At 34.7% G+C, this 9,870-nt stretch overlaps 1 pseudogene; it reads left to right on the plus strand.

The window, feature by feature from the left end:
* The first annotated feature begins 7,336 nt into the window (after nucleotides 1-7,336).
* On the plus strand, nucleotides 7,337-8,678 carry LOC128108758 (inorganic pyrophosphatase 2, mitochondrial-like; annotated as a pseudogene).
* The last annotated feature ends 1,192 nt before the right edge of the window (nucleotides 8,679-9,870 follow it).

The raw sequence follows: 9,870 nt of genomic DNA on the forward strand, positions 1-9,870 counted from the left end.
GTATAGATATACATCATGTGAGACATTTTGTGATCATGGTTATTACATTTATGCACATATATAGAGATAGTTTTTCCCCAGAAAATATAGGTGTCATATGGGGTTACTGGTTCAGAAAAAAAGAGCATTATATAGATATATGTATATGAAATTTATTTTATTATTTTTAATTATCAGCATATGTGTGTATCTTTGGTTCTGTGGAGGTGTGTGTCTGTAGGTGTTTGGATAGGAATGTTTCCACAGAGGTCACAAGCATCTGGTTCCGTGAAGCTAGGATTAAAGGCAGTTGTGAATTGTCTGACATGAATATTTAGAAACAAACTTGGGTTCTCTTCAAGAGCAGGATATGTGCTTAGCCACTAAACCATGCCCCCAGGTCCAAGCTCATTATATTTATAGAATATATAAAATAAGTGAATGAATAATGGATTTGAATCATTGTTTTGACACCATCATTAATTTAGAATTATTTAGCTGTACATTTTCCAATAATTACATTAAGGTTAATTGTGAAAGGAAACTACATTCCTAACAGCAGTGTTAGGCTCAAGGAAATGTGCTTTTTCCATTTACTTCGGTTGCCTGACATCAGTGAAGATGTGAGTCTAAACAAATGTTTTACACCTGCTCGAAGAAAAGGCTAAAAATGAAGCCTAAATATCATGACAAAAGCAGCCAGGGCTATGTAGGGCAATCCTAACTCCTGGGCACTCCGTGTGCTCTAGAATAGATTAAATGCTTGAAAAGAAAGAATATGTTTTGGCAGCGTTGCTAGATCTATATCCCCAGGGCAAAATTGAAGACATAGTTGCATTCAATACAGACATAGATCTTCAGAAAGATATTTTCCTAAGCAAGCATTGCAGGCGCTCTGCTGTGCGTGCCAAGAATATCTCATGAAACAGAGTGCAGGACTGGAATGCACACGATGAGTACAGAGAATGTTGAAACAGGAACTGCTCCAGTGACACCCAGAGCAGCGGGAGATGACAACAATGGTGGTATCAGCAGCAAAAAAAGGGCTATTTCTCCATTTATAAATGCAATTGAACATATGGCTAGCTTAATTAGGACTTTTCTCATTAACTCAGAATAGGCCATCTCTACTGAAGTACCCTGGATAGAAAATCTGCATGAATAACAGTCTATAGGTTTTGTGAAAAGCCCATTTAATAAGTTGGAAACCAAGAAGTCAGCTATGAGCATCTGTGCAACATTTGCTTATCTTTACCATTTTTAGTCACACTCTGCCGTGTCCCATTGATAAGAACGGTTCTTTTGATGTCACCTTCCTAGAATCTGCCTGTAGTTAGATGCTGAAGCACCATTCAGACCCCCCAAAATACCATCAGACCTATATGCAAAGAAAGCATGCATTTGTTCATTTTAATTCTGTTATCACTGCATGTGGAACACAAAAACTGAATGTAGAGTTTTCCAATAGAATTCTAACACTGTCAAGGTAAATTTTTCTCCCTTCTAAAGTGAAAAAAAATAAAATAAATGAAAATAGGTAAACTATTAGCATATGAACTTTCATAGGAAATTATACAAACGTGTGAGTTGTGTTATATGCATGCAAAATCACACATATCCTTAATTTTTGCACTGGTTATAATGTTTCTTTTTGTATATACAATTTAGGATTTGGAATGAGGCAAGATAAAGGGTCAATTAAAGAGAAAGTCTCTATACTCACATTAATTTGGATGAGTTGGTGTAAGAGGGAAAAGATGAAACTTTTGTTATAATTTCAAAAGTATACAAGAAGTTGTTAAGACTCATGACTGTATAGTTAACACTTCTAGTTTCAAATATGAAATTGTCTGTTTTCACCTCAGACATAGTAGTCATGATAAAGGACTCAACATCCATACTCACTAGCACAGCATAATAAACATATTATGGTTAGGAAATATTGAGTTATTCAATTTGAGTATCGTTTTTTTACTAATATAGTAAACTGTGAACTCTTATGGCAGAATGTACTAACTTGCTCTAATTGTCACATATCATTAGTGACCTTATGAAAATTTCTAGATTTTCCAGACCATGACTTGGTTATTGCAACATAGTTCAATGGGGGAACTGCAGAACTGGACTTCTTTTGTAAACACTTGTCACATAGCTAGCGATTTAAGCACACATTTTTAATGCATTGAGGCAAAGTAATTAGGTATTATCCTGAAACGTTTGTACAATTTATTTTAATTTCCTAATATTTCAAACAGTTATTGCTGTTATAAAACATCACGAACAAGATAAACTTAAGGAGGATATTGTTAATTTCACCTTATACTTCCAGGTGAAGGTATATTACAGAGTAATGTAGAAGCAAGAACCCAAGCAAGGCAGAAATCTGGATATAGTAACAAGGAGAAGCCACAGAGGACTGCTGCTTACTTGCTTGCTTCCTATGACTTTCTCAGAACTAACTACTCTGGGTGACACCACTCACATCATAAAAGGCTGGACCCTCTCATTTCAATCAGTATTCCTGAAAATGCAGGACAGACTAGCCCATAAGCAAATCTTATGGAAGCATTTTCTTGAGAGTTTCTCTTCTTGAATAGCCCTAGCTTTGTCAAGTTGACAAAAAACTTAACCAGGACATCAACATATATAAACTTTTGATTTCTAATAAGGCACAATTTGTCTCACTGAAAGCCCTTTATGGCCTTTATAATTAATTTTCTAAGTGATCATAAAAATGGTAATTCTAAATCAAATATCAGACTGTTCACAGGATAGTTACTGAAAAATTCATATACTTAGGAGATGGGCTAAGTAGAGGTCAGGAAGAGAGTCTCAATAGGTATTTCTTAATTGGAACCACAAGAGCAATTTATACTCAGGGACAAAATAAATGTCAGTATTTCTGAATCAAAAGTAAAAATATTTGTGAAAAATTTCAGCAAGAAATAAAAGCTCAGAGAACAGAATTTTTTGGAGTTATTTCCTTTCTTTGAATTTACCTTCAATATGCCACAAAACTTATAGTTAGCTTTCTTATTAACATTAAATTTCTTTATAAGATTTGTGTTGGTAAGCCGGGCGGTGGTGGCGCACGCCTTTAATCCCAGCACTCGGGAGGCAGAGCCAGGCGGATCTCTGTGAGTTCGAGGCCAACCTGGGCTACCAAGTGAGTTCCAGGAAAGGCGCAAAGCTACACAGAGAAACCCTGTCTCGAAAAACCAAAAAAAAAAAAAAAAAAAAAAAAAAAAAAAAAAAGATTTGTGTTGGTATAGTCATATACATGCAGGTGGCTATGGAGCCCAGCAAATGACATTGGATTCCTGAAGCTAGATTTACAAATGGTTGTGAGTTTCCCAGTGTGCACACTTGAAACTTACTGGCTTCTTCTGTAAAATTAATACTAACTTTTAAAAGGTGAGACAATTCTCCAGATCCTCATGAAAACTTTGTACAGATAGCTTTTCTTTTTTATGTCATTGAGACATTGTTTTTCTGTCATGATTCACTCCCCTCTTTAATCTATTATCAACCAAATTGTCCAAGGGACTGTTACAAAATCCTGTTCTATTTTATCAATACTTCAATTAATACATAAAATAAAAGTAATGGACAAGTCATCTTTCTCTCAAAAAATGTTTTTACATCCCAAATATACACATACATATTTATTTACTTTGCAGGTTGATGTACTATTGTCTTGGGCTTATGAATATTGTTTATATGCTTTTTCTTTCTCTCTGATTTGTCATTATATTTGGGGAATAATGACAGTAAATTCAAATTCAAACTCTGCCCTAAAACACATGGTTAAATAAAATTACAACAAGCTGTCTTCAGCATGATTTCTTCCTGCCTTGTATCTGATTGCCATAATCTCTGACTTCTGATGACACTTAAAAAATTATATACTACAAAATTAGTCCTGCTTTTTATAGTCAGCTTATTTCTTTTGATTATTTTTTCTCATTTCTAGAAATAATTTTCACTTAAAATGAATGAGATACAAAATGTATAGGACATATAAACTTATTGATACTAGAGACTATCCAAAGTTGCAATTCACATAGTTTATGCCAAGAAATAACACCCAGCTAATGTTTCCATTCAAAGAAGATAGACAAATAAAAACTATGTAGCTGACAAAACTGTCTAGCTTTGTACTATGAGCCCTGATTGTCATTGTCATGGTTATATTTCAACGTTATTAAAATCAAATACATTACTTTCTGAAAAGAAATTGTCTTTTTTCAATATAAATGGAAATTATAAGATAAAATCAAAAAGGAAAAAGTTGATTATTGTCTTATATTGTATGATCTATACTAGATTACATGAATGTTATAATTTTTCAATACATATATAATTTTTAGATAAGCAAATAATTTTGCTACATTAGAATTTATCAATAAAATTAAGCCCAACATTGTACTGGACTCAATAAATAATTATCCACATTTTATCTAAATCCTTTCACAATAGGATCATTTGCCAGCCTGAAAATTTCCATTGTCCAGGAAATATAACCACAAAAATCATTAAGCACTAAGACAGGGCTTTTACAATGTATTATTTTTGAAGAGCTGTTTCACTGTAATATTGATATCTGTTTTTTTCTTGTTTTGTTTTTGCATTTTATTGAAAATAAATTCTTCTCCTATTTCATACAATTCAACCACAGTTTCCCCTCTCCCCACTCCTGCCAAATCCCCCTGCCATCTCAACTCTGTCTCATATCTAATCTGGCTCCATTTCCCTTCAGAGAAAAAACAGCTCTCCAACAGGCCACAAGCAAACTCAACAAAATACATACAATAAGACAAGGCAAAACCCTCAGACTGAGGCTGAACAAGGAAACGCCACAGGAGAAAAGAATCCCAAGAGCAGATAAAAGAGTCAGAGAGACACACCTACTCTCACAGGTAGGAGTCCCACAGAACACCAACATGACATCCAGAAGCTATACACAGAGAACCAGGAGCAGACCCCTGCAGGCCACGTGCCTGTCAATTCAGTGTTTCTGAGCCCAAATAGTGACATTTGCAATAAATATTTTGAAACAGAACCATGTATTATAATTAAAAACTATCATAAACATATTTTTTTTGAGACAGGGTTTCTCTGTGTAGCCCTGGGTGTCCTAGAATTTACTCGGTAGAGTGACGTGTCTCTGGAGTGCTGGGTTTAAGACATGTGCAACAATACCTGGCTTATTATTAAACATATCTTAAGCCTCCTATTAAAAATTATCTTGAAGAATAAGATACAGGTTGGGATATAGATACAAGGTGGAGTGTTTGTTTAATATGCATAAAGACTGTAATTCATGGATTCCCAGATGCATTCCCTGAACAGTGTAATAAAAATGATCCTTATTATCTTAATTCTAACCTTATTTACCAAGATCATTGTTAACTATAGAGAATGAAATATCAGAGCTTGTTATAGTCCAATAAAAAAGTTGTGTTTTTCATTCACAATAGAAAATCAAAAAGAATTGAAAAATGTTTAAATTTTTATGAACTTTTTTATTCTTTTGAAAAATTTAATTTTAAAGAAAATAATTTTTATGATTATTGTAATGCATATACATAATTTTGAATGAAAAATATCATGCATGCATTTAGATGTGTGTGTTTGTATTGTTTAGAATAATTTTTTGGTGTAAAATGCCATAACTTGTTTAAATAACACTTAATTTGGTTAGCATGCGCTATCCAAATTTTAACTGATACTAGATCATAAAGGTGATAGATATCTTTGCCCACATTGTATGTACAGCAATGTAACTAGACATTCACATAAATATAAATCGATATTTGTCTTCTAGCAGGTTGGATAATTTATTTTTATTCATTTTTAAATATTAATAACTGTCACAGAAAAGATGATAAATATTTAATAAAAATGAGCAGAAGGAAAAGTTAAAAAAACATTTAATAATGTCTTTTAATGTTTCTTTCTCTAAAAAAATTTCTCTTGTCAAAAAAAATGATGATAGTAAAGTTAATTTTCTACTTTCTCATCACTCTCATTGCGGTATTTTCCTTCTCACTGTTGGTAATATTAAACTTCTCCTAGATTTCTTTGTACATGACATAGACTTCTAAGTTTTAGTTCTTGGATAGCATACTTAATTAAATAAATCCAAACACTATTCCATTATGATTTATTTAATTAAATCTACTAGGAAAAATAACAATTAATAAATGAATAGTGAATTGTTCTGACAGAACTTAAATACAGTAAAAAGAATTGCACAGAATGGTTGTTATACCAGTATTTTTGCAGGGGCCTTTCCCAATTTTAATTAACAACTTCTGAATTGGATTATGTTGCCAGGCCCTTCTGTTTTCTAGCCCTCTCTCCCTAGTGTTTAGTTATTTTAATTATTGTTGAGCACTGACCTGAAGCAAAGAAGCAATTTTCCTGTAGGAGCACTAATTACCAACTAAGTACTTGGTATTTAGGGCAGAGAAAACATGAAGAAAAGTTGGAGTGCTAATGAAGAACACCAAATCTGCAGGCATCCTTGCTTTAAGAATCCAGATCAAAGGGGTTTTTTTGGGAAATAATGAAGCCACCATTTATTTTAAATATTTTATCATAAAATAAAATATTAGAGTATATGTTTATCATAACCCATTTTAGAAAGATTAGAAATATATAATAAGTAGAACATTTTAATCCTATTCTATAACTGGATACCAAATATTCAGATAGATAAAGTTAAAAAATCAAGTTAATAATCATGATAAAATAAACCTCTCATAGTATTTTTCTCAGTCTAATATATGGAGTATTATCATATTTCATTATACTTTAGTTGATAAAATGTAAATGACAAACTGAAAAAAAGATTAATGATTTATTTTTCTGAATTTACTCTCCAAATCAAAAAAGAGGAATTTCTAAAACTTAAATTCAAAATTAAACCAGGTGGTTGGTGGTGGTGCACCTTTTTAATCCCAGCACTCGGGAGGCAGAGGCAGGAGGATCCATGTAAGTTCCAGGCCAGCCTGACCTGCAGAGTGAGCTCCAGGAGAGCCAGGGCTGTTACACAGAGAAACGCTGTCTTAAATGGAAAATCCCTTTCTGATAGTCATCTAATCCTTGCCCAAGAAGCTTTATCATGACCAAAAGGTTATTAATATGATTGCTTTGTTAGTCTTTTTATTCACTAAATTTGAAATTCTATACCCCTGCCTGTTTGCCATTCTCTTTTACTATATGGAGGAGTGCTGCCAGTCAAGCTTGCCTGATTATAACCTGGCCTTCAAGAGTGTAGCTGGTCACTATCTCTTTGGACAAATACCAAAATAGAGACTACCACTGAGCAGTCATAGAATCCCATTAAAGGATGAAAAGCTACTCTACTGTGAATATCTTCCCTTACAAAGGATACATATGATAGTACAGGACCCTCCCTCAGACCTGGAAAGTTCCTCATCAAAATTAGAGCACAAAGTGGAGATAACAATCCCATCATCGTCTCTGAAATAGGTTCAAAGGTTCTTTCTCTTCTAGAGGTGATTCATGTAAAAATCCTTGGAATTTTGGCCCTTAGAGAAGAGGGTGTAACAGACAGGAAAATGATTGCTACTGACTTTAATGATCTTGAGGCAGAAAAGTTTCTTTGTATTGATGAAATTCAAACCCAGTTACCTGGAAGCTGCTCTCAATTGGTTGAGCTTTTTTTTAAAAAAAAAATTTATAATTTAATTTAATTTTACATATCAGCCACAGATTCCCTTGTTCTCCCCCCTCCCGCCTTCTCCCCAGCCCACCCCTCATTTCCATCTCCTCCAGGGCAAAGATGCCCCTGAGGATTGAGTTCAACCTAGTAGATTCAGTCCAGGCAGGTCCAGTCCCCTCTTCCCAGGATGAGCCAAGTGTCCCTGTGTAAGCCCCAGGTTTCAAACAGCCAACTCATGCACTGAGCACAGGACCTGGTCCCACTGCCTGGATGCCTTCCAAACAGATCAAGCCAATCAACTGTCTCACCTATTCAGAGGGCCTGATCAAGTTGGGGGGCCCTCAGCCATTGGTTCATAGTTCATGTGTTTCCATTTGTTTGGCTATTTGTCCCTGTGCTTTATCCAACATTGGTCTCAACAATTCTTGCTCATATAAACCCTCCTCTTTCTTGCCAATTGGACTCCTGGAGCTCCACTTGGGGCCTAGCTGTGGATCTCTGCAACCAGATCCCTCAGTCAGTGGATGGGGTTTCTAGCATAACAATTAGGGTGTTTGGCCATCCTATCACCAGAGTAGGTTAGTTTAGGCTGTCTCTTGACCATTGCCAGTAGTCTATTGTGGGGGTATCTTTGTGGATTTCTGTGGGCCTCTCTAGCACTTTGCTTCTTCCTATTCTCATGTGATCTTCATTTATCATGGTCTTTTATTCCTTGTTCTCCCTCTCTGTTCTTGATCCAGCTGGGATCTCTCACTCCCCTAAGGAACCAGAAGGCAAACCATTAAATAAATTTGATTGTAATGGAGAATTCAAAAGCAAGGCTTCTGTTCTTTTTACACATGAGTGTTAGAAACCAATGCTTATGGTGAATTGTGAAAAAGGACTTATCAATTGCACAAATATGAACTTTTATGGTTCATTTCATGACACTCCAGAGGAAACAAGATCGCTAGTTGAGTTGGTCCCAACACTTGAAATGAGTAAGAAATTAATTAAGAACAAGTGATAGGGAATTGGTGATTCTGTGCTAAGACCTTCTCCTCTGAGGAACTCTGAAACTTCATTTCTTTATGGTGACCTTGAGATGCAGGCACATGCCCATTTGCTGACTGCCTGTCAAAGCATTATTGTTTTAAAACTTTTTCAACAGGCAACATGTAAATTAAAAATATTGATTTTCTGGTGTTATATGTCAAATTTCACAAGAAATTTTGGAAATGTGTTACTGCTTTAATGTAAACTCACTGTGAGATATTCAGTTCTTTATTCTCAAAATGTGATGATTTTTTATTGGTTGGGAGACAAGATTTTTTGGTAATGTCAAATCATTCAGGGACTACAAGGCTTACAAGACTCCAGTCTTACAGGCTAACATGCATTTATTTGTTGTAATGAAATCCTTCAGGACACCAAGTCAGTTTTCTATTTCGTGTTACTGATCGTATATTATCACAGATTGGGTGATTTTATAAGAAAAATAAGTTTTATTTTGTCTAGTTGCATGTTATAGTATCTGAATTGGGTGTTACTCATCTTGCTGGTACTGTCTTGAGTTGAGAGACAGAAAGCACATGATAGTTGTTGTAGAGGGGAACTCACCAAAATTCCTGAACCCATCAATAACTTAATCTAACAGTCACATGACTGGATCAATTTGTCCATAAAGACAGAGTATCTGTCACCTTATATAATCTCTCTCTCTCTCTCTCTCTCTCTCTCTCTCTCTCTCTCTCTCTCTCTCTCTCTCTCTCTCTCTCTGTGTGTGTGTGTGTGTGTGTGTGTTATATTGATATCTTATAACATAGATTAAAATTCATTATGAGGTTTTCAGGACCAAAATCTACTCATAATATACTTGTGTTACTGTTCTCTCTAAAGTATGTTTGTGCTCAGAAATACAGGCATAGTTTATGAGAAATAGTCTGCAGCATTCTAGCACTCTGTTCCTTTGATGGAGTTAGAAATAACTTAAGTTGGGGTGATGTCGTAATGTCATCTGCTGTGCTAATCTCTCTTGCTGTAATTCTTGTCAGCATTTTTTTTTTTTTAAATAATGGGCACTCTTAATTTGGAGGTGCTATTGCAGTGTGATTGCGATTTGCATTTCCCTTGTGATTATTGATAATATTTTTCATGTATTTTTTCTGTTTTTTAGTGAGACATACCTATTCAGAGATTTAACTAGGAATTATGTGGAA

Source organism: Peromyscus californicus, unplaced genomic scaffold (assembly GCF_007827085.1).
Source record: "Peromyscus californicus insignis strain IS unplaced genomic scaffold, ASM782708v3 Scaffold_13__1_contigs__length_99412109, whole genome shotgun sequence".
Taxonomy (NCBI): Eukaryota; Metazoa; Chordata; class Mammalia; order Rodentia; family Cricetidae; genus Peromyscus; species Peromyscus californicus.